The following is a 21,603-nucleotide window of genomic DNA, read 5'->3' on the forward strand; positions in this document are numbered from 1 at the left end:
CAAGTATGGATTTTAAGGTGGGGAGAGGGGGCATTTGGGGATATTACTCTTCAATAGGTAGGTTCTAAGCCTGTTTGCCCTGCAATGCACTATTTTTTTTATGTGTCCTCAGGTGAAAAGAAAAGTTCAAATTAATGAACTGTAGATAGAACATTTTCTACCATGTGCAATTTAAATCCCTGAAAAAAAGAAGTTGCACCCCAATTTTACTGGAGCAATTTCCAATAGCAGGATGCGGTCATGCACTTTGTTAGCACTAGCTGGACAAACTGACATATTTGCTTAACTATGCTGTGCATCTGCTTATTTTGCAATTAGTAAATGATCCATGTAGTGATTACAAGATACATAGCAACCAAAAGAACTGGAAGCCGGTAAGGGGAACTTCTGCTAATTGTAAATAACAATTTTATTTCAATCTGTTTATCTCCAGTTTTGAACAATGACAGAATGACATGAGTATTTGGGAAAAGAGTGATCGTTCCTGCTCTGCATTCCTGGAGCTCCTCAGTGTGAAAGTTACTCAAGGCTATATATCAAGTTCTCTAACAATGTCCCACAAAGTCTCTGACATTTCAAGCAGTTGTTTTGTGTCTATGCAAGACATTAGCCGATCAGGTTCACATCCCTCCCAAATATTCTGCATTGTCTCCTGTTTGACAAAAAGAAATACACTCAGTACTAATATTAAACTGCCCTTTCCATGCTGTATAAGGTAAAGCATTGAATGAATATATATATATATATATATATATATATATATATATATATATATATATATATAATTATGTTTATCCTCCTAGTAGCTGTACATTCTCAAAATGTTGGGCTGATTTATTACTGTTACTTGATTAGTCCCATCTACTTTTATGGAACTATGCTTGTCCTCACAGAGCACAGGATCCACTGGTCCCCGGAGTTTATCTTTTAAAGCTTAAATTCACATTCCTCAATTTACAACAGGAAAATTTGCAGATCATTGTTGTTAATGTTGTAAATTGTTTCTGCAGAATTCGGTGTTAAGCGTTCCATAAGTGTTAACTGTCTGCCAGGTTCAGTTGTAGTAAATAATTTAGAGTTACAGACAGGAAAGAGTGAAAGTCCAATCTCCTGTGTCGGCTTTTCTCTGCTTTTGAGCACTGCATGTGTTAAGATGCTCATACACAGGACAATATGCCAGATTTGACCATACCCATGTGTGTCGAAATGTAAAAGATCCGGCTGAACAGCTGGATCACATGGAGCACCATTAGAGCGTTTGGATGTGGCCATTGTCCAATTGAAATTCCTGTTTGTCCTGATCAAAATCTTATCATGAACAACTGTCTCTCCTGTCCTATACTTGCTGCGATTTTCTGTTTGATTACAATTTGCTCTTTTATTTGCTGAATGTTTTGTGTTAAAACATATATGCTTGTGTGTGTTTTATATGTCAACTACAATATTTTAATTAATCCGCTGTGACAAATCAACACCATAAACAAATAAATGACTGAATATTTGCCTGGGTAAACAGAAATAATATAGTCAAGAAGAACTGAAGTTATACAGGCTTCAAAATTACAGTCAAAGATTTTTAACAACTAATATATGCAGAAAATATACTTTCACACATACAGTAATGCTATTATATAAATGTAGATAAATAGTTCCTATTCTATACATATGCATCTCTTACACAGGAAGACTACACACATACACATATATGTGGATGGGTGGAGAAGTTGTAATTTTTCTATTAGGATAATGCTTTAGTTTGTGCCACATTATCCCTGTCTATTCTGTTGGTCTCCTTAAACTCTCTGTGGCATTAAAGGCTTAAAAGACAACAAATTTTCTTTAGCCCTTAAAGAGACAGTGTATCAGTTTCCAAGCAGCAGCTGCACTCATTATAGTGTTTAGATCAGCCTGGAATCTGAGGATGGCAGAGAGGAGAAGGGAGGGAGCAGCTAGATTTGAAGGATGCAAAGAGAGAGTTTAAACAGTGAATAATATTCTGTGTTGATAGCGCCAGTTGTTGCTTTCCATCACATGAACTGCTAAAACCGCACACCACAAGCTGAGGAATGGTTACACACTAAGCAGTAAACAAGAAACAAACACAACACACATAGTCATTGCCAGAGAGAGGCACAAAAAGGATTTCGTAAAAAGACTTGGCATGATAATATAAATTTATAAAACATTAATGCGATGGTGGCATTTAAAGATAAAGTTTATATGGATCTTTAAATGCCACATTGGTCACGGTGCCTGCTAACTCCCAATCACAGCTAATGTTGACCTTTGATCCCAACATAAATTCACAGGATATCACTAGTCAGTGGCCTACAAATGAGATGGTTACGTAATTCTTTAGGTTGAAAGAGACTTTAAATCCATGTTGTTAGGAAGTTGTCCAATCCTTTCCTGAATCTATTATTTTTTCCCCAGAACCACTTCTTGTGGGAGTCATAGGCACCAACTCTGTGGAAACTTAAGCACCTCTAATATTTATGCTGACACTGCAAAGCTAGATACGCTGTACACTTTAATTTTATTCACTTTGTTGGACATGCATGCAATTAGGTAGTCGTTGATCAGGGACAGTGTTCTGAATGGCATGTGCCCATTGTGCCGGACCCCTATTGGATGCCTTGGGAAGCCATCTGGCGGGCTGATTAGTATTGGTTGCGGGTTATATGGCCATGTCATTCACTATTACATTGATCATATGGGACTCTCATGTGACCAATGTTGTGTAAGTGAATGACGCACCAAAAGAGGCCAGGCATAGACGAACTGCAGCCGCGACCAATGCTACACAGCTGGCCAAATACCAGCATAAAGCATTCAGTGGAAGCATTTTTGGCATTAGCAGTCTCAAGGGAGACAAAGAAAAAATTATATTAACTTTCATGTAGGTAAGTGAATGTATTGCCTTTTATATGTTATTCTAATTAGGTAAATGTATTTATTTGTAGGATTAAAATATAGCCTTTAAGGTTCCGAATCTTTAAAATATATAATATATTCTGTTTTTAACTTAAACACCACTGTAACTCACCAGCGCTTCACTGCTTCTTCCACTGGTACCGCTGTTTCCAAATTTTCCTCTGTCTGGCTAACGTACTGAGTTATTCACAGGCAGCGGTAGATCTGAAAACAATGGTTCAAGTGGAAGAAATGGTGACGTGCTGGCGAGTTAAGTATTTGCCTGTATAATTGACAAGTACCTTACTTTTTTATATAAAAAAAATCATTTAAACACTGCTACATTAAATAAAATGCTTCATTTCAAGAATATTCATAATTTTAGAATGATCATGAAATGTGCTAGTTGTACAAGTAGGCACACTTGCGCACATAAACATCACTGACTGAAAAAAATCCATTTCCCTATTCAAACTGTATTTGCTATTAACCTAGGGTTTCCCACTGCAATAATCTCTTCCCCTCTTCAAATCTCCTCCCCTCACGTCATAAACTATTCTATCTATATCTACTCAGGTTGCCACACATGAGTGATACTGGACAATTAACTTGCTATCTCAGCATGTGTTCTCAAAAGAAGCCCATCCCTATTGGACATGTTATAAAAGATATGATCCAAAAATAGCTTGATGCCCTATAATGATCCTATATACCAGCATTATCAGGCATGTTTGTAAATGCAGCCAGAAGATGACCAGAGCTGGCCTATGCTTGAGCAGCAGGATTAATTTATACACTCTGCACCCTACCTGCACATGTGACGTCAGGAAGCTGCATAGAGGAACCAGCACGGAGGCAAGAAATAGGAAGAAGGCAGAGCCAGACGATAACAGAGCAAGGAGCAGACAGAGCCAGATGATAACGGAGCAAGGAGCAGACAGAGCCAGATGATAACAGAGCAAGAAGAAGCAAATGCAGACATAAGAGACGTTGAGGAGCCCTAAGGTAAATATATTGCTCTAAGAATAGAGAGGACAGGGGGGAAAGCTGTAAAACATGGGGGTGAGCAGAGCAGAGAGGGGGCTGAAAAAAATGGGGCTGGGGTGGAAAGGGGACTGTAAAGAATGAAGAGGGAGGAGGGCGGCTGGGGGTTGGAGAGAGGGGGGGTTCTTTGAAGTGCATATAAATATAATACATTAATACAAAAATGTAATAATGAGTTAATCATAAAAAATAGTTAAGTATTAGTTAAGAAAGTGATCATCATCATCACTATTTATTAATATAGCGCCACTGATTCCCCAGCGCTGTACAGAGAACTCATTCACATCAGCCCCTGCCCCATCGGAGATTACAGTCTAAATTCACACACACACACACACACACACACACACACACACACACACACACACACACACACACACACACTAGGGTCAATTTTGGTAGCAGCCAATTAACCTACCAGTATGGTTTTGGAGTGTGGGGAGGAAACAGGAGCACCCGGAGGAAACCCACGCAACCACAGGGAGAACATACAAACTCCACACACCACACAGATAAGGCCATGGTCAGGAATTGAACTCATGACTCCAGCGCTGTGAGGCAGAAGTGCTAACCACTAAGCCACCTTGCTGCCCAAAGTGATGTGTGTTTTAATACTCTCTATTAAACTTGGAAATAGGCCTCAGTATTAAATGGGAATACTATTAATGTCAGGACTGTTGAGGGGTGAAATTGGTTGGCATATTAAATGTGAATGTTATTAATTTAATATCAGGGTTGGTGAGAGGGGTTATGTCTGTTTATTAAATGGGAATGCTATTGATTTAATGTTGGGGATGATGAGGGATGAAATAAGTCTGTTAAATAAATGAGAATGCAACAAATTTAATGCTGCAACTGATGTGGTGGTGGTATGTCTGTTTACTAAAGGGCAATGCTACTTATTTAATATTGGGGCTGATGAGGAGTGAAATAGGTATGTTAATTAAATAGTAATGCTATTAATTTAATGTTGGGGAAAAATCGGTTGGTTTATTTAATTTGGATGCTTTTAATTTAATGTTGGGGCTGATTTTGGGTAAGGAGGCATATTTATTAAACGTAAACACTAATGGCAGACTGATAATGGGGAAGGAGGCCTAATTATTAAATGTGTGCTATTTAATTTAATGTTATGGCTATATTAGGAAAAATAAGAATATTAAATGTGAATGCTATTATTTAAATTCTGGGGCTGATTGGGTGCAAGGAGGCCTGTTTACTGAGCAAAAAAACTAATGTTTCATTTCAGACTGGTTGGGGTTAGGGTTGCCTAGTGTTTAGTCAATGCTTGAATTTCCAGAAAGTGAATAGTGTCTCTTTCCAAACAGGGCACCAACGTTCCAGGATACAGTGAAGTAGAAACTGCGTGTAAGACACCGGCAACAGCACCAGGTAGGAATGTGCCCTCTGGCTGTGTGTTCCCATGGATTTGCACCAGTGCTCTGTCTTGCCCAGGCCAGTAATTGTTTACTTACGGCTCAGCTTGGTCACCGACACATGCATGAATTCTTTATACAATCCAATAATTTTATTGTTAAATCTTTCATCAGATTATAACGTGTGTCCAGCTTTCTGAGTTAAAGCAGGATTTTTCCTGTAATTTTATATATTTGTTATGGCCACTGCAGAAATATGCTTTGATTTTTTTTTTCCTGCAGTAATTAGGTAATGGTGAAATAAATACAGATACTGTTATAATAAAGCGCATAATACTTTTAGCTTCTTCTTGTTGATACACTATTCACATATGAATGCTACACATATAATTTGTCATCTTCTGTTTCACAATAGGCCCACTGACCATAGGCAATGATCAGAGATTCCAAGAGGCAGATGAATGAAGGAGACTTCACTATACTTGCTGCTTCATACAGTAGAAAACTAGCTAGCTGGGACTGTACATTAACAGAGCTTGCCGCACACTAAGCCTCAGATCTCAAATAACATTAGAGTCTGCAACTGCAACTAGACAGCCTGTTATCCAAAGGAGACATTTGAAATAGGCTACTTCTTAGGAGTAGCTACAGACAAATTTATCATAAACAAGTGGGATCATCCAGGCACATGTTTAGAGTTGCAAATGGAGTCAAAATTAAAAGTTAACCAAATCGGTACCAACTAAATCCACTATTAGATACAGAAACATAGACAGTGTATTTGGGATCAAAGTTATCATCTTACAGGACATTTAAAGATCAGTATTCAATTTGATGCCAAGATCAACAAGTACTTTACCTGACATGCATACAGACAGGGGTGGATTGGGAACCTAAAGTGGCCCTGGGAAAAATTCTGAAAGTGACCTCATGTAAGCGGGACCAAATCTACTGTAGGTAGGGCCAATACAAAATTAGTCATGGTTCGCAAACCATTATTCCTTGACACATCGGTGGTAGGCAAGGCCAATGCAATACGCAATGGTAGGCAGAGTCACAACGGCAGGCATTTTGTACTATATACAATACAGGAAGCATTTCAGATACTGAAATAAAATAGAGAGAGCATCCCAGAGACCGATATACAATATGGAGAGCATTCTAGTGACTGCTATACAATATGGAGAGCATTCTAGTGACTGCTATACAATATGGTGAGCATTCTAGTGACTGCTATACAATATGGAGAGCATTCTAGTGACTGCTATACAATATGGTGAGCATTCTAGTGACTGCTATACAATATGGAGAGCATCCTAGTGACTGATATATCATACACAGAGCAACCATGTGACCTCCAAAAAATACACTTTACATATACACCAGACAAGGGGTCAGTGACTAAGATGTCAGTATATCATGTATACGCTGAGTAGGGTCTTGGTCATTGAGATTTTTTTTAGTGTCAGTGACTCAGCTCGGTAAACATATTGATCAGGGTGTCATAGGAAGACATCACCCTCCACTCAGATATTTACTTGACACTGTGCAGATACTGATGTCCTTGTCGTGCTGTCTCAGACTCTTTTTCTTAAGGCCTAGTTGCACAGTTGCGATGGCGGAGGCCCCGTTACTGCTGAGGGTCAAGCTTTAACTAAGCAACCCATTAGAGTGAGCTAGTTCTCCACTGAATAATTTCCCTTCTTTGCTGCAGGACAGGAGGAGGAAGAGGGAAATCTGCAACTTGGAGCTTCTGTGGGGGAGGGGATACTCGTCTGGTGCAGGAGTTTGGAGAATGTGGAAGCCAGGGAGTGGCTGGTGTAGAGAGGGTGGAGGCTGGAGAGATGTTTCCGTGCAGTGCTCCTCGGGAGATCTTTAGCAAACTCTAGCAGAGGTCTCTCAGTTCTCAGCCTGTATCTCACAGCTGCCTCTCTAACAGCTCTGAGCACATCTCTCGCAGTATGTTTCTCTTACAGAAGTCTCTCTTTCTCAGCCTCCCTCAGCTCTCTTAAGTTCTCAACCTGTTTCTCGCTTTCAGCGGGGGGAATTTAGTTCTTTAGAACAACACAGGACGCGCACTATTACCGTTGCTACGTTAATAGATGTGCATTATTACCGTCAGTACTGTAATTTCAACGCTGTGAGCCGCAAGCAAAAATCTGTGTTAAAATTACCGTACTAACAGTAATAATGCGTACTCCGCGTTGTTCTAAAGTACAACATGGGGAATTGTATATGCTTCAACATTCTCTCTCTCAGCTCTCAATATGTCTCTCAGCCTGTCTCTTTTATGACTTAGCCTGTCTCTCTCATATCTGTTTCTCTCATCCTATCTCTCTCTATCAGCCTGTTTCTCACAACCTGTCTCTTTTACCTCTGAGTCTGTCTCTCTCATAGCTGTCTCTCACAACTGTCTCTCTCTAAGATCTCAATCTGTCAATCTTTTAACCTCATTTTGTCTCTTTCAGCCTGTATCTCTCATAGCTGCATTTCAGCCAGTTTGTCACAGCTGTCTCTAAGCTCTCAACTTGTCTCTCTCTCAGCCTGTCTCTCTTTTGCTCTCAGCCTGTCTCTCTCATAGCTGCCTCTCAGCCTCCCTCTCTATCTCTAGCTGTTTCTGCCTAAACGCTCAATCTGTGTCTCTCAGACTGTCTCTCTTTTACCTGTCAGCCTGTCTACCTCTCATCTCTCAGCCCTGTCTCACTCTGCAAGGGTTGACCTGTGGAATGTTCAAGAGAGTGGCAACTACAATTTAATGCAAAAAAATACAAAATCATGCACTTGGGTCTCAAAAACCCAAAGGCTAAATATAGTATTAATGGTAACTACTGAGGAGGAAAGGGATCTAGGAGTCACTATTTCAGGTGACTTAAAGGTAGGTAAGAAATGTAACAAAGCAATGAGGAAGGCAAGTCAGATGCTTGGTTGCATAGGGAGATGAATCAGTAGCCGAAAGAAAGAAGTAATAATGCCACTGTATAGCATAGTTGCCTACTCTCCCGGAATGTCCAGAAGACTCCCGAATTTTTGTTCTCCCGGACTCCCGAGAGAGCAGGCAAAAATCCCGATTCTAACTGTTGCCGGTGTTTAAGATGGTGGGGGTGGGGCTAAACACGGTGGCGTGGCTCCGCCCCCTACTGTGATTGGTCAAAGTAGTCTAAGCTTGGCAGGGGCAGAGCCTAACGGTGCACCGCGCGTGGCCACGCCCCCTCGATGGACCCCCTCCCAGAAAGCTGCCAACAAAAGTAGGCAAGTATGCTGTATAGGTCATTGGTACAGCCTTGTCTGGAATACTGTGTTCATGTCTGGAACAAGGAGGGGAATGGACATATGCATGTAGTCAATGTACAGTAAGGGTGTGCCAAGCTTAAGCGCGCGCAGCAGCGTCTGATTCACTTTTTGAGCATCTCAAACGTGCTTTTGGGGTTTCCATAGGGTAAAAATTAGGCAGATGGGCCAAGTGGTTCTTACCTGGCATCAAATTTTTTGTTTCTATGTTACTTGTTTTTCTGTTGTATCACTTGTACCAGCTACAGGTCTAGTGATGATGGTCATGTATATAAGTTAGAACATGTGCTTGCAATCAGGAGTAACTGTAAAAATGCATTTTATGTACAGTAGAGATTAGGAACATCCTAATAAATGTATTTTATGTTTGGTCATTAATGACTATATTATTAACAGGTGACATTAATTGAATATTTGTTTTCTGTGCATACTGCTGGGACTTTATATTACACATATGCATTGGACATATCCTGCAATGTGTTGTCTGTTAGGGCAGAGTGTATCTAGAACTGTAATAGACAATAAATTCCGCAAAATGTGAATTTATAAACACAGTGCGGAATGATATTCCTCCGAATGGCAAAACAAAAGCAAAGATTGTATTGCCGGAAAGTAGTAAAAACAGTCTGTAACGCCAGGAAATTCAACTTGTGCAAAACTTTTCAGATTTAGCTAAACTCTACTAAGAGAGACTGACTCCATTGCTCAGGAGGAGTTTCCATTTGACCACACATGTGACTGTCTAAATTTTACAGATTTAGCCATTCTACACTCAAGCCAAGCAACAGGATCACAAGTGGCAATCTTGGACCACTTTATTAATATTGCCAGTTTAAGACAAAGTGCACTTCACATATATATTCCCTCTATTTTGTTTCCTCTAAATTTGAGACCATCTGCCTCATTACAGACCAAACCCTGATCACATTGCAGACAGTCTCTAGTGATGATTAGTTAGGGATTGTTTAATTCATCCCAAATATTTCTCACCAAGACTTCATTGATCCCCTGTCAGCAAAATGTTAATCAGTCACTTGTATTAAGCCACGTCAATGGCCTTGGGAAGGACAGTCAACTCACAGAACTCTGAACCTGTTGTGTAAGACCCCTTAAACTGTGTCATGTGACTAGATCAGTGTGGCATGCATGTAAAAAAGGCCTGGAGACAGCAGTGAAGAGGGTGTAGAGACATTAGTTCTCTTCCACCGTTCCTGTTTGGCATATACGGTCCTTGCCAGAATGTTCAGTATTCTCACTATATACACAGGGTTTTTATGAGGTGTAATAAATGACTCCTAATGAGACTCAGCACCATTTTATGACATTTGCTGTGCAAAGTCTCAGTTAATTACTTGAGCAATTAGCAAAGAAGCAAACGATGAAAGTGACCCTGTGATTTATTATGACATTAGACCCGTTACTCCACCCCAACATATCATTATATACCATACCATACCACTTTCACTACTAATTCAAGGTGCTAGCACTCTAGCAAGCACTGCAGCTGTCACATGAACCAAAGTGGTGCCATGAAATCCAACGGTAATTAATGTAGCACTTAATGTAACAAGCATATGCTGAAAATCAATGAACACTTATTCATTGCGAGGTAAATCATTTACCGTATTTTCACAAGTTAAACTTACCAATCTTGTGTACTTCATTAAAATACACATTTTGTTCATGTATCATTTATTTAACCAGCTGTTTTTTTAAACATTAAGAGGCATATTCAATTGTGCTGTTTCCCCGCCGCGTAAAAACTACTACCGTTATTACGGTAGTAGTTAGCTGGTTTTCACCTTGCGGCTGCGGGAGCTGCGAGCTGAAATCCAGTGAGAAAATTACCGTAGTAACGGTTTTTCCGTGCACTATTACCATAATAACGGTAATAGTGCGCGGACCGCAAGATTTTAGGCGTTCCCGCCGCCTATTGAATACCCCCCTAAGAGCTCTATATATTTTAAAGAGCCCTATGCACTAATGTGCATAGAGCCCTATTGTTATGCTTTTGGAGCAGATATTGCAGCTCTGATCAAATGGAGCAGAGTTAGATATTAGATAATTCTCCAGTGTTTAGGGATTAGGAAGTGGAATTCAAATTGCATTTTACGATCTCAGAACAAAGGTACATATTTGAATTTTGTATGTGTTTTTCCCCCACATATAGTACACCACAATATAGCATACCCAGTCTAGTGCAACTTAGTTTATTATATTAAACATAAGTTAAATACTTGATAGATTTATTTTTACACTGCAAAATCTGTCCCCATATTTTAAATTGACTTCTCCTCCAATGCAACATGGTTTTGCCAAGGTGCAAAGTTATTCCTTTTTCTTGTTTTGCTCTCCTTAATGAAACAGGCCCTAAGAGCATTATTCAGTATAGGTAGAGGATGCTAGAAATGGAGTAATATGTGATCATATATAAAGTAGCAGAAAATTAGCAAACTTAATAAAATATATCATTTTTGAAATTTAGGTTTTTTTGTTTTCTAAAATGCTGTTAGACTGGGTACACACTACAGAATATTTCTCCCAATGCGATATGGTTAACGATTTTACCAACGAATGAAGGTCATGTGTACACACTATACACATTTTACAAGATTTACCTTCAGATCTGTGCTCTTCATCGGCTGAAAAGATCGTGACTCTGTAAACTCTATGGATATCTCTATACACTGCTGGTCTTGAGTGCAATACTTCAAAATTTGCCCAACATCGTTCCATCGTTTATAGAGATTTTTTGATCCCATTTATAAAATCAAATGAAACAATACAATGTGCTTATTGGATGCAATATCGCACCTAACTGTTGTTTATCATGTGATCGGCAGGATAATTGAGTGAAAAACCTGTAGTGTGTACCCAGCCTTAAACTTTACCTCATATATAGTAGTACTATTAAATTGTCCTTAATTAAATTGGTGTTAAAAAAGTAGTATTTGTGGGTGTGCCAAGCATCCAGTGCGTAGTGAGAGACTTTAGATATACTGACACCAAAAGTGACAAAAACAATAGCACAAACCAGCACTGCAACTACGAACACTAACCACGTGTCTCCAGAATGGCAAAGAGAAGAAAAGATAAGGGCTCCTGTACAGTGGAGCAGTTTTCACTCTGCAGTACATGCAATGGATACAGGCCCTAGATGGCATGACGTGTCCAATGTCCGACAATAAAGGCAACCCCCTGCAACTATACCTCCTCTACTTGCTCTAGGATGAGTGTCAAATACACCTCAGGAGACCCCATTACTACAGCAGCAGTCTCCTCTAACACAGAAAACAATTCAGGCACTTCTCTCTTCACCAAGAGCAGACATCAAAGCAGATATTCTCACTTTACTAACAGAAATCCACTTAGATATCATAGAACAATGGGTGACAAGTTTGCGATACCCTAACGTTGCATATTTTCCTGTGCACCTCTATGAGATGTGAGGAAAAATCTGTTCACTGCAGATTGCCCTCGCAACCATTCCGAAGGCACTCAGTGGCACATTGACTTTGTAGCTTCACGTAATGATCTTTTATAAGCCCAGAAGACCCAAGAAGAATCCTTACAGATCATGCAAGAGAAACTGATTTGGGGGATTGTGCCAGTTGCAACAATATTAAAGTGAAAGGCATTCCTGATACAGTACTTTAAGCCCTAGACCCTATAACCAAGGTCTCTTTAGAAAATTGCTTCCAGCAGCAGCAGACCTGGCAAACCCTAACTAGTAGGATCCCCTAGTCTTCCAAAGTTCAAATACCCATCCCCTGGGTACCCCCAGTGATTTTCTAATGAGAATGCACTTTTACCAAAAAGAGAAATTGCTCATCTACTATTTTCAAGTGTATGCTGACTTTTCCAGGGCCATAGTGTTCTACTGCAGGGAATTTAGCCCTTAGACAAAACCTCTTCAGAAGCTGAAGATTGCCTACAGATTGGGTAATCTATTTGTGATACATAACCCTGAGCATGGTCTAATATCCAAGATAAATGGACTCATGAAGCTAACACACTGAAAGGGCATCAGGGGGTGCTACTTTTATGGGCCCGGTGATGCTAGGTAACCCTCCAGCAGACCAGGCTCTGCTCTTAAAAGATTGGGGCTTCAACATTCACTGGACCCATGTGATTTCAGAAAAGTCCCCCGCTCTACTCTTCTGAGAGCAGAACTAGGGTCGGGTTGGGCTGAGTGGCATCATCAGGCCCTCTCTACCTCATATTTGTGTTATGGGAATCAAAGATACTATGTTCCACCCATGGTCACCAGGACCCAATATTGGAATGAAAGACTATACAGAATTTTTAATAAGGTTTGCATGGGATTGACTCGCCAGTATATTGTTAATAGAACTACATTGCATTACAGTGACTACTTGGTTTTGAGTTATTATTTTTGTTATAATGTATGCCTTATAATTATATTTTCATGAGGGTTGATTATTAGTACTTCTTGTTGTGAGTTTAAAAAATGCCATAGACTTTATCAATATATTTCCCTCCAGTATTGTTGATGTATTTTTTTGAGTAGTCTTATAGTTTTCATTTTGTTTAACAGTTCTCCCTTAGTCAGTTACATATAACCCTTGTTTCTCCCCTGTCCCCTCAACTTCTCATTGATGTACAGGAACTTTGAGTTTTGGAACTTGCTAAATCACGCAAAATAGCTGTTCCCATTAAAACCTATGGGGACTGCTTTTGCATTTGAAAGCAGTGGAAATTCAGCAGATATCTCAGTTATCTGCTGCGATCCTTTAGTTATAAGTAGAGGGATACTGAAAATTATTAAATAGGCCCCTTAAAGATTTGAAAGCCTATGTGGCTTGACTTAAGGAAATATACTTTTCGTCCAAGTATCTTTTTAAATTCTACAATAAGAATTACCCACAATGCTTCCCAGCCAGTTGTACTACTAAACAATAGAGTGGAACTTCTTTAAGGAAATCAAAACAATACTAGATAAGGAGACACTTGATATTAATTGGAAATATAGACTCTCAGGGCCTGATCCATGTTTGGATGTAAGTTTATTTGCATATTGTATCTTGCATGAAATAGCTCTGCTCATACCCAGATAAATGTAATTGCATGCAATTCATGTCTGAACATAAATTACACTTGCAACCAGAGCAGGATTAAGGCTCTGGGGGGCCCGGAGCACTTTAGACATGGGGGCCCCTATAAAGTAACGTGGTTATCATTTTAGATAAATACACATGCAATACTGTGTGTACTACTTTTAGGTGCACATAGTTCTGCCTTCATGAGCAGTACAGTGTGCAGCAGGACATATCTCCCAACTGTCCCTGCAGTTGGACCAAATCCTGACTAAGTGAGACAGTCACCCAGATTCGGGACTGCACCACCAGATTCAGGACAGTTGGCAGACTGTCCTACTCTCTCCTACCTGTTCTTGTCACTTTCACCACTTGTGGCTGCTGGTATCTTTAGCTCAGTTACTGCTTGTCTGGATCCTGGAATATTAGGGGCCCAATTTGGAAAAAAAAATGGGTTCATGAAATTTGGAAAACTCCAACCATCACCAATAGCACCCATGTTTTATAATTAGGCCTCCCTTCAGCTCCAACATTAAAATAATAATATTCACATTCGCTAAACAGTTCTATTTCCCTCCAACAATCCCCAACATTAAATTAATAGTATTCCCATTTAATATATAAACCTATTGCCCTCCCTTCAAACAGCCCAGCAATAAATGAAATAGCATTTACGTTTAATAAATATAATCATTTTTGACAATCACCCCCGGCATTAAATAATTCATATTCACAATTAATATATAGCCCTCCTCCATAAACTCAGCCCCTTATTCAGTTAATATCCCCTCGCTCATTGGATAGTGTGTTTCAGCCTCCCGCCCCCCCCCCCCCAATTGTTTTAAAAAAAACAGCCCCCCTGTGTCTAGCTGGGGGCCCCCTTAATCCGTCCTTGCTTACAACTCCATACGAATTGAGAGGTGGAACAGGGAAGAGAAAGGATGGACTTTTGTACACCATGTACAGTAAAGCTGAGTACACACTACAGGCTTTTGACCCGATTAATAGGCCCATCACACAATAAACGACCGTTCGGCATTAGTGTGCATGCTCCAACGATCCACGATTATCGTTCCAAAGCACACGGATTTTATGTTATTTTAGAAATGGACTAAAACTCTCTACTCATGAACTGTATAGCATTATCCGTGATGAGTTGTTGGGATGCCATATTTAGCAAAGTGTCTCCTGAGTTTGGCAATAACAATGGCACTGGTGAGTTTGGGCATGTAGTCGATCTCAAAACCACTCCGAATAAAAGTCCCTAAAAACTAGATTTTCCTTCTCCATTCAAAAATCGTCTGCAGCAGTGACAGACCAGGGAAACTTGTGCAGTTGCAGAGGTTCCTTTAGTTGATGTTCTTTGAGAGCATTGCAGGGACCACATACAGAGACTTCTCTTTTAATGTCACTGAACATAGTGACCAATATAGTGACTCTCTGGCCCTGCGCTTGGTGACTTCAAGGTGAGGGTGCCCCTTGTGGAGCTGCTTTGAATAGTACCTCTACAGGGTGTATGATATAATAAATCAATGACCTCTCAAATGAGGATGTCATCGACAATAATTTCACAAGGGTATCCTGCAAATAGCTGTTCTATACATCATTGGAAAACTTCACTGCAGATCAGTACATAAGGCACACGCAAAAAAGCATATTTTCCAGTGGGTATCATGAATGACTTTTGTGCAGGGGTATCTGCCAAAATCCCCTTTTAGCATCCAGGGTGTTGAAGATTTTTGCCTCAGGCATATCAGCAATAACTTGTTTGACCGTTCTCAATGGGTGTCGAGACATCAGCAGTGCTTTGCTTTATGGGGTCTATACATAGTCCAACTGAACTGTTATTTTCACTGCATCTACCATGGCTGAGACCCATTGTGTTGCTTCCTCTATCGGGCAAGTTATACAGAGTCTTGTTATATAGTCTAGTTCAGCAAGCACTTTGTTTTTCATGGCAATGGGGATGCGTTGGAGACAATCGATTCATCTAGTCGCATGTGGTAAATGACAGGGAGTTTATATCAGTGGTATCACAGTCGAACAGATCTTTGAATTCCTTGGGCTCTGAGGGTAAATATATTAACTTCTGATTTTTGCAACTCGCCACTATACAGTGAATTTGCAGTGAAAATTTAAAATGTCAATGGCTTTAAATGCAAAACAATGCCTTTAAAGCCATTGCCGCTTTAAATTTTCACTGCAAACTCGCCAAATAGGGGCGAGTTGAAAAAATCGGAAGTTAATACATTTACCCCTGGAGTTTCTTGCTGTCCCATATGGACTTCGGCTCTCAGGTGTATCAAGCCCAGTTTAATGCTATCAGGCAGACCTAGCAGTGGTCTGTTATCATAATCAACGATGTGAAACTGTAATGACGCACATGTGAACTCTAGTGTGAATGGCACACACATGAACTATAGTGTGGCCGTGCCCATAGTTTTGATGATTTGACCTCCATGCACCACAAGGTTTACTGAATCTGTCTGGTCAATTAGTGCCTGTGGGTTTGCTCTGTGCAGGAGACTCTTTGACATGACGTTGCACTTGGCACCAGTCTCATTTTTATCTTTCCGTTATGTTTGACACAGAGGCTAGTAAAGATTTTTTTCCTTTTCAGTGACCAGATCTATACTCTCACAATCTATCGCATTGGCAGGTTTTGATACTGACATTGTCTCCACATTATTGACTCTATGTGACTGCCTTTCCTTCCTTGTTTCATGTAATGTGCTAGTTGCAATTGTGTATTTGCAGCATTTTTTTTATTATTATCTTTGACTTATAAGGCGCCACAAAGGGTCCGCAGTGCCGTTCATTACATATATAGAAAACAGAACCAAAACACAACATGATACACAAATATATACAAATACAGATGACAGGGTAAAGCAAATCAGATTATATCTGACAGATGGTGAAAGGGATGGTAGAAATCAGCAAGAAGAAGGCCGAAGCTTAATAAAACAGGGAAAAATGGGCTAGCGAAGCAGGCCAAGAGGTACAGAGGGTGAAGGAACAGTAGATGGAGCACACAAGGAAAGAGGGCCCTGCTCATGAGAGCTAACAACCAAAAGGGAAGGGGGAGACACATAAAGGGTGGTACTAACTGGGGGAGAGAGCTAGGACAAGAAAGTTAGGAGGACTGATATACTTGAATAAAGAAATGAGTCTTAAGGGCACGCTTGAAGCCTTTGAGAGTAGATGCTAACCTGATGGAACGTGGAAGATTGTTCCACAGCAGGGGAGCAGCCCGGGCAAAGTCCTGAAGACGAGATTGAGAGGAGGTGATCAGTGAAGTAGTGAGGCGGCGGTCAGAGGCAGAGCGGAAGGGGCGGGTAGGAGTGTAGATAGATATGAGATTGGAGATGTAGGGAGGGGAAGATTGACTAAGAGCTTTAAGGGTGAGGAGTTTAAATTTAATTATGTAGGGTATGGGGAGCCAATGTAGTGACTGTCGGAGGGAGACCGCAGAGATAGAGCGGCGGGAGAGAAAAATGAGGCGGGCAGCAGCACTGAGGATAGATTTAAGAGGGTCAAGGCGAGAATCAGGTAGGCCAGAGAGAAGGAGGTTACAGTAGTCAAGGCGAGAGATAACAAGCGAGTGAACAAGGGTTTTCGTAGCTTTCGTGGTGAGAAAGGGACATATCTTAGATATATTCCGAAGTTGGAAGTAGCAGGATTTTGAGAGGGACAGAATGTGAGGCTTGAATGAGAGGGAGGAATCAAGGATGACCCCAAGGCATCGGACTTGGGGGACAGAAACGAGGGTAGTGTTATTAACAGAAATAGAGAGGGGGGGAGGTGGGAGAGTCCTGGCAGGGGGGAAGACTATAAGCTCGGTCTTGGAAATAATGAGTTTAAGGAAGCGTTGCGACATCCAAGATGAGATGGCCGAGAGACAGGAGGAGACACGAGACAGAAGGGAAGGGGAGAGGTTAGGGGATGAAAGATAGATTTGGGTATCATCAGTATAGAGGTGGTACTGGAGGCCAAAGGAGTGGATGAGGACACCAAGGGAGGAGGTGTAGAGGGAGAAAAGCAGGGGGCCAAGAACGGAGCCTTGAGGAATGCCAACGGGTAGGGGAAGAGGGGGTGATGTAGAATCATGAGTAGAGACTGAGAAGGAGCGGTTGGTGAGGTAAGAGGAAAACTAGTAGTTCCATGTATTGCAGGAATTTAGCGTTAATTAAAGCCTGAGCATAATTACCGCTCATGTGGGTGGTGCACGCCACTGTTTTGACATTGCATGTATTGTGGTGGTGTGTGCTGTATACTATATACTTCTGCCTCTTTCCTTAATACCCTTGTACTCCTCTCAGACTGTTCATCATGCATGCAGATGGGCACTGTCTAAAGTCAAATTCTTTTTTTCTTAACAACTGTCTGCGTACAGTATCATTATGAGTACCACAAACAAATCTGTCTCTGATTAGTTTAATGGCGCCAAAATCACATTTTTTTTCTAGTCGTTTTAATGTTGACACATTTTCATCACCCTTTTGATCCGTGGTATTAACTATATCTTTGTCCATTTATTACATTCTTTATGGATAAACATATCTCCTCAAACGTTTTCAGGAGCACTTTAGGGTTCTCATTATCCTCCCCGTACTAATAGACAAATGTGTCCGTTTCATCTATTGCCTCTGCACCAGCAGCCAGATTTGGTAAAGTATATGCTTGTACCTTTTTTGACTTCTCAGATAGACCAGTGATGCAGTACACTTTCCATACTTTCCTGAACTGGAGTCAGTTGTCAGCTATTATTACCATTAGTACGGTGTTTTTAACATGGCTCACAGCAAGGTAATAATGTGCATCTATTACCATAGTAACAACTAGAGATGGGCGGGTCCGGTTCCCCTAGAACCGAACCCACCCAAACTTTGGCTATCCGAGTACCGAGCTGAGGAGCTCGGTACTCTCCCGCCCACTCCAAATCGAAATCGAGGCCGAACGTCATCGTGACGTCGTCGGATCTCTGGGCTCGGTTCTCGCGATACTTCAACTTTATAAATACACTCCTCCACAGCAATCCATCGCCATTTGACAGAGGGAGAGAGCAGGGTGTAGTCACAGGCTGATTAGAGCAGGGACAGAGAATACAATATTGTTCTTGCAATTGCTCTAACCAAAATCACAAGTGCAGAGAGGAGGATAGAGGTTTATTATTTTGTTTTAATTTTTAGCACTCCCCAGTGCTTTTGGGGTGTCCCCCCTAATTGTGCATAAATATTTCTGGCTGTCAAAAGTCATATTTGTCAGCAGTATCTTACCAAATAATTTTTACCACTACAAGTGCTTTGCGCTCAGAATGGATTCAAAGCAGTCCACATATGATCATAGATAGCCACCAAACTACTGTGGTCCATTTAGTTTTACTTTCTAGTTCCACAGTCTGTGCAGGCTGCTTTTTTTATATTCAACTACAAGTGGAGGGTAGGGGGGGGGGGCATAGATAGCCACCAAACTACCGTGGTCAATTTAATTTTACTTTCTAGTTCCACAGTCTGTGCAGGCTGCTTTCTTTTATATTCAACTACAAGTGGAGGGCGGGGGGGGGGGGGGGGGGGGAATAGATAGCCACCAAACTACCGTGGTCCATTTAATTTTACTTTCTAGTTCCACAGTCTGTGCAGGCTGCTTTTTTTAATATTCAACTACAAGTGTAGGGTGTAATATACACCCAAAGACGATGGCTACATTGCCAATAATCAAAGATAGAGGAGGTAGACAACTAGGTTTGTCTGTATAATTTGCAGACAAGTGTTCGAATTAAGAACGGCCTACCAGGGATTAAACTGTTTTTTTCATCATTTATTATCTTTAGAATTACCTCACTTATCTAAGAAACTGGTGGAGCACTAAATTAGGTTATTTTAGACCAAAAAAATTGTATTTTTTTCGAAAATAGCAAAACAAAACCAAAACCAAAACACGCAAGGGCGGTTTTGCAAAACCAAAACGCGAAGGTAATCCAGATCCAAAACCGAATCCAAAACTAAAACACGGGGGTCAGTGACCATCTCTAGTAACAACGTAGAGAATTGAATTCCCCCCTAAGTGTAGTGTGCTGATATGTTGTTTTACCTTGATCAAGAAGATGTTATAGTAAGTCTCCTGAATATAGCCTGTCTCATGAAAACATACCAATATATGGAGTAATAAGAAATATCTTCTACCCAGATTTTTCACTGAATAGTAATAGGAAAGTGGATTGCACACCCTTTGGCATCAATTTACCTTCAGTATCAAGCTTCTCATCTCTCACACCCACCACCCGCCAGCCATCACAGAGGACTTACTGGCACCTGGAAAACAAGCTGATTCTCTTACCTTTGCTTTGACAACCCAGCAGGAGTCAGCAGGAAGGACAGCAATAGTATGGATGGACCAAGACCAGTGACAGGCAACCTGACATATTTCAAGGCACTCCAACCTTCAAAAGGGCTGTACATTATCCTTAATTTTAATAATTGCAAAACACCCTAAAAATGACTTCAGCACCCCCATCAATCATCCCAAAGTGCCCCCACATGCCCCTTTACTTGCAAAAAAAATGGCACCACATGCCCACAAGCACTCAAACTCCCACTTGCCACAAAATACCCCTGACATGCACTCAAATCCCACCTGTACTCCAAAACTCCCACACATGCCATTCAGGCTTTTGCATAGGCCATGTAGAGCTCTCCATATTCTCCTCAGACCTACCCACATACCACCCAGACCACCTTACATGCTCTTCAGATGACTCTACATGTCTCTCCTACCTCCGCACATACCACTCATGCCACCCAGACCTGCACATATGTAATCCAGATCTTTCCAAATGCTCTAAATTTTCCCCACTCACTTGCTAATCTAGTGACCTGTAGTCAAAATACTTACATTTAATCTGCATTCACACTCACACTGCATCTCAAAACCCCACTATTAATAGTAACCTGGTTTATTAAAGAGAAAGGTTTAATCAAGAAAAAACTAAACGCATGCACCGTATACAAATTGGAAAACACTGACGAAGTACAAAACATATTCCCAACAATCACAAAAATATAAAAACTGGTCTGGTCACTGAAGTGTAAAATACTTCAGTGATGATGTGGCTTCATTCATGACATTTATGAAAGCGTGTGCACAGGAGCAAACAATCAGACATTAACAATCATTTTCTAAACTGCGTTAGAAAAGGGCAGAAGTTGATTGGTTGTGTTTACATTTGTGTAATGAAAACGCATAGCATGCACAATTGGAGTAAGTGTTAAACCTTTATTTTAGCTATTTGTGTGTGATGGTCACTCAATTTCCTGCTGTAGAATTTTAGATCATTCTTTTGTTAGGGGACACAGACATACTTTGTACTAGTGAAAATTTGTTTGTTTTTTGTCTGTCAGATTTGCCCAAAATGTAGGAATATTGGTAGTTAATAGTACTCAGATTGTCTTTTTTGGACATGATGGTAAATGAGGTGGCAGATGTGTGGTCATCTTCTAGCCTCAGTAAGGTGATGCCTGAACTTATGTGTGTGGCTAAATTGGACAATGATTCCGTTGCTTGATAATCAGGGCTAGCAGCAGTTTTAAGGTTCTGTCTCCTTGGTAATTGGACAGTTTTTGTTTATAATTTAGACTAAAGAGAAATGACACCCCATTACACAAAGTAAAGCTTATTTTTATTCTTTCTTTTCTGTAAATCTTTGGTAGATCATGAAGCTGTAGGTAATTCGGACACATAATTTATTTATAGACTTCCCCCACCCCCATTTATTAACTTGAGTAGCAATCGATTAAGGTCAAATTAAATATTATCCAACAGTTTCATGCATATGGCTGTTAATATCATAGTCAGTCAGGTTTACTAAAGTTCTAGATTACAATTTCTAATGTTGCAATCGCCATCTCTATATCAAGTATGAAAAA

General features: G+C 40.5%; 1 protein-coding gene and 1 long non-coding RNA gene across 2 annotated transcripts in view; one reads left to right on the plus strand and one right to left on the minus strand.

Annotated features, from left to right (window-relative positions):
- Positions 1 to 391: 391 nt before the first annotated feature.
- On the minus strand, positions 392 to 3,787 carry LOC142152475 (uncharacterized). Its single transcript, XR_012691341.1, has 2 exons — positions 3,723 to 3,787; positions 392 to 652 (listed from the first exon to the last, which is right to left on the minus strand). It is a non-coding gene; the product is annotated as an uncharacterized LOC142152475 (long non-coding RNA).
- A 26-nt stretch (positions 3,788 to 3,813) lies between these two features.
- FGFR4 (fibroblast growth factor receptor 4) overlaps positions 3,814 to 21,603 on the plus strand; it is a 52,797-nt gene continuing 35,007 nt past the window's right edge. The window contains exons 1-2 of the mRNA XM_075209155.1: positions 3,814 to 3,918; positions 5,286 to 5,349. The gene's annotated coding sequence lies outside the window, so the exon portion shown is untranslated. The remainder of the gene's footprint in view (positions 3,919 to 5,285; positions 5,350 to 21,603) is intronic.

The sequence above is a fragment of the Mixophyes fleayi genome, chromosome 4 (assembly GCF_038048845.1).
Source record: "Mixophyes fleayi isolate aMixFle1 chromosome 4, aMixFle1.hap1, whole genome shotgun sequence".
Lineage (NCBI taxonomy): Eukaryota > Metazoa > Chordata > Amphibia > Anura > Limnodynastidae > Mixophyes > Mixophyes fleayi.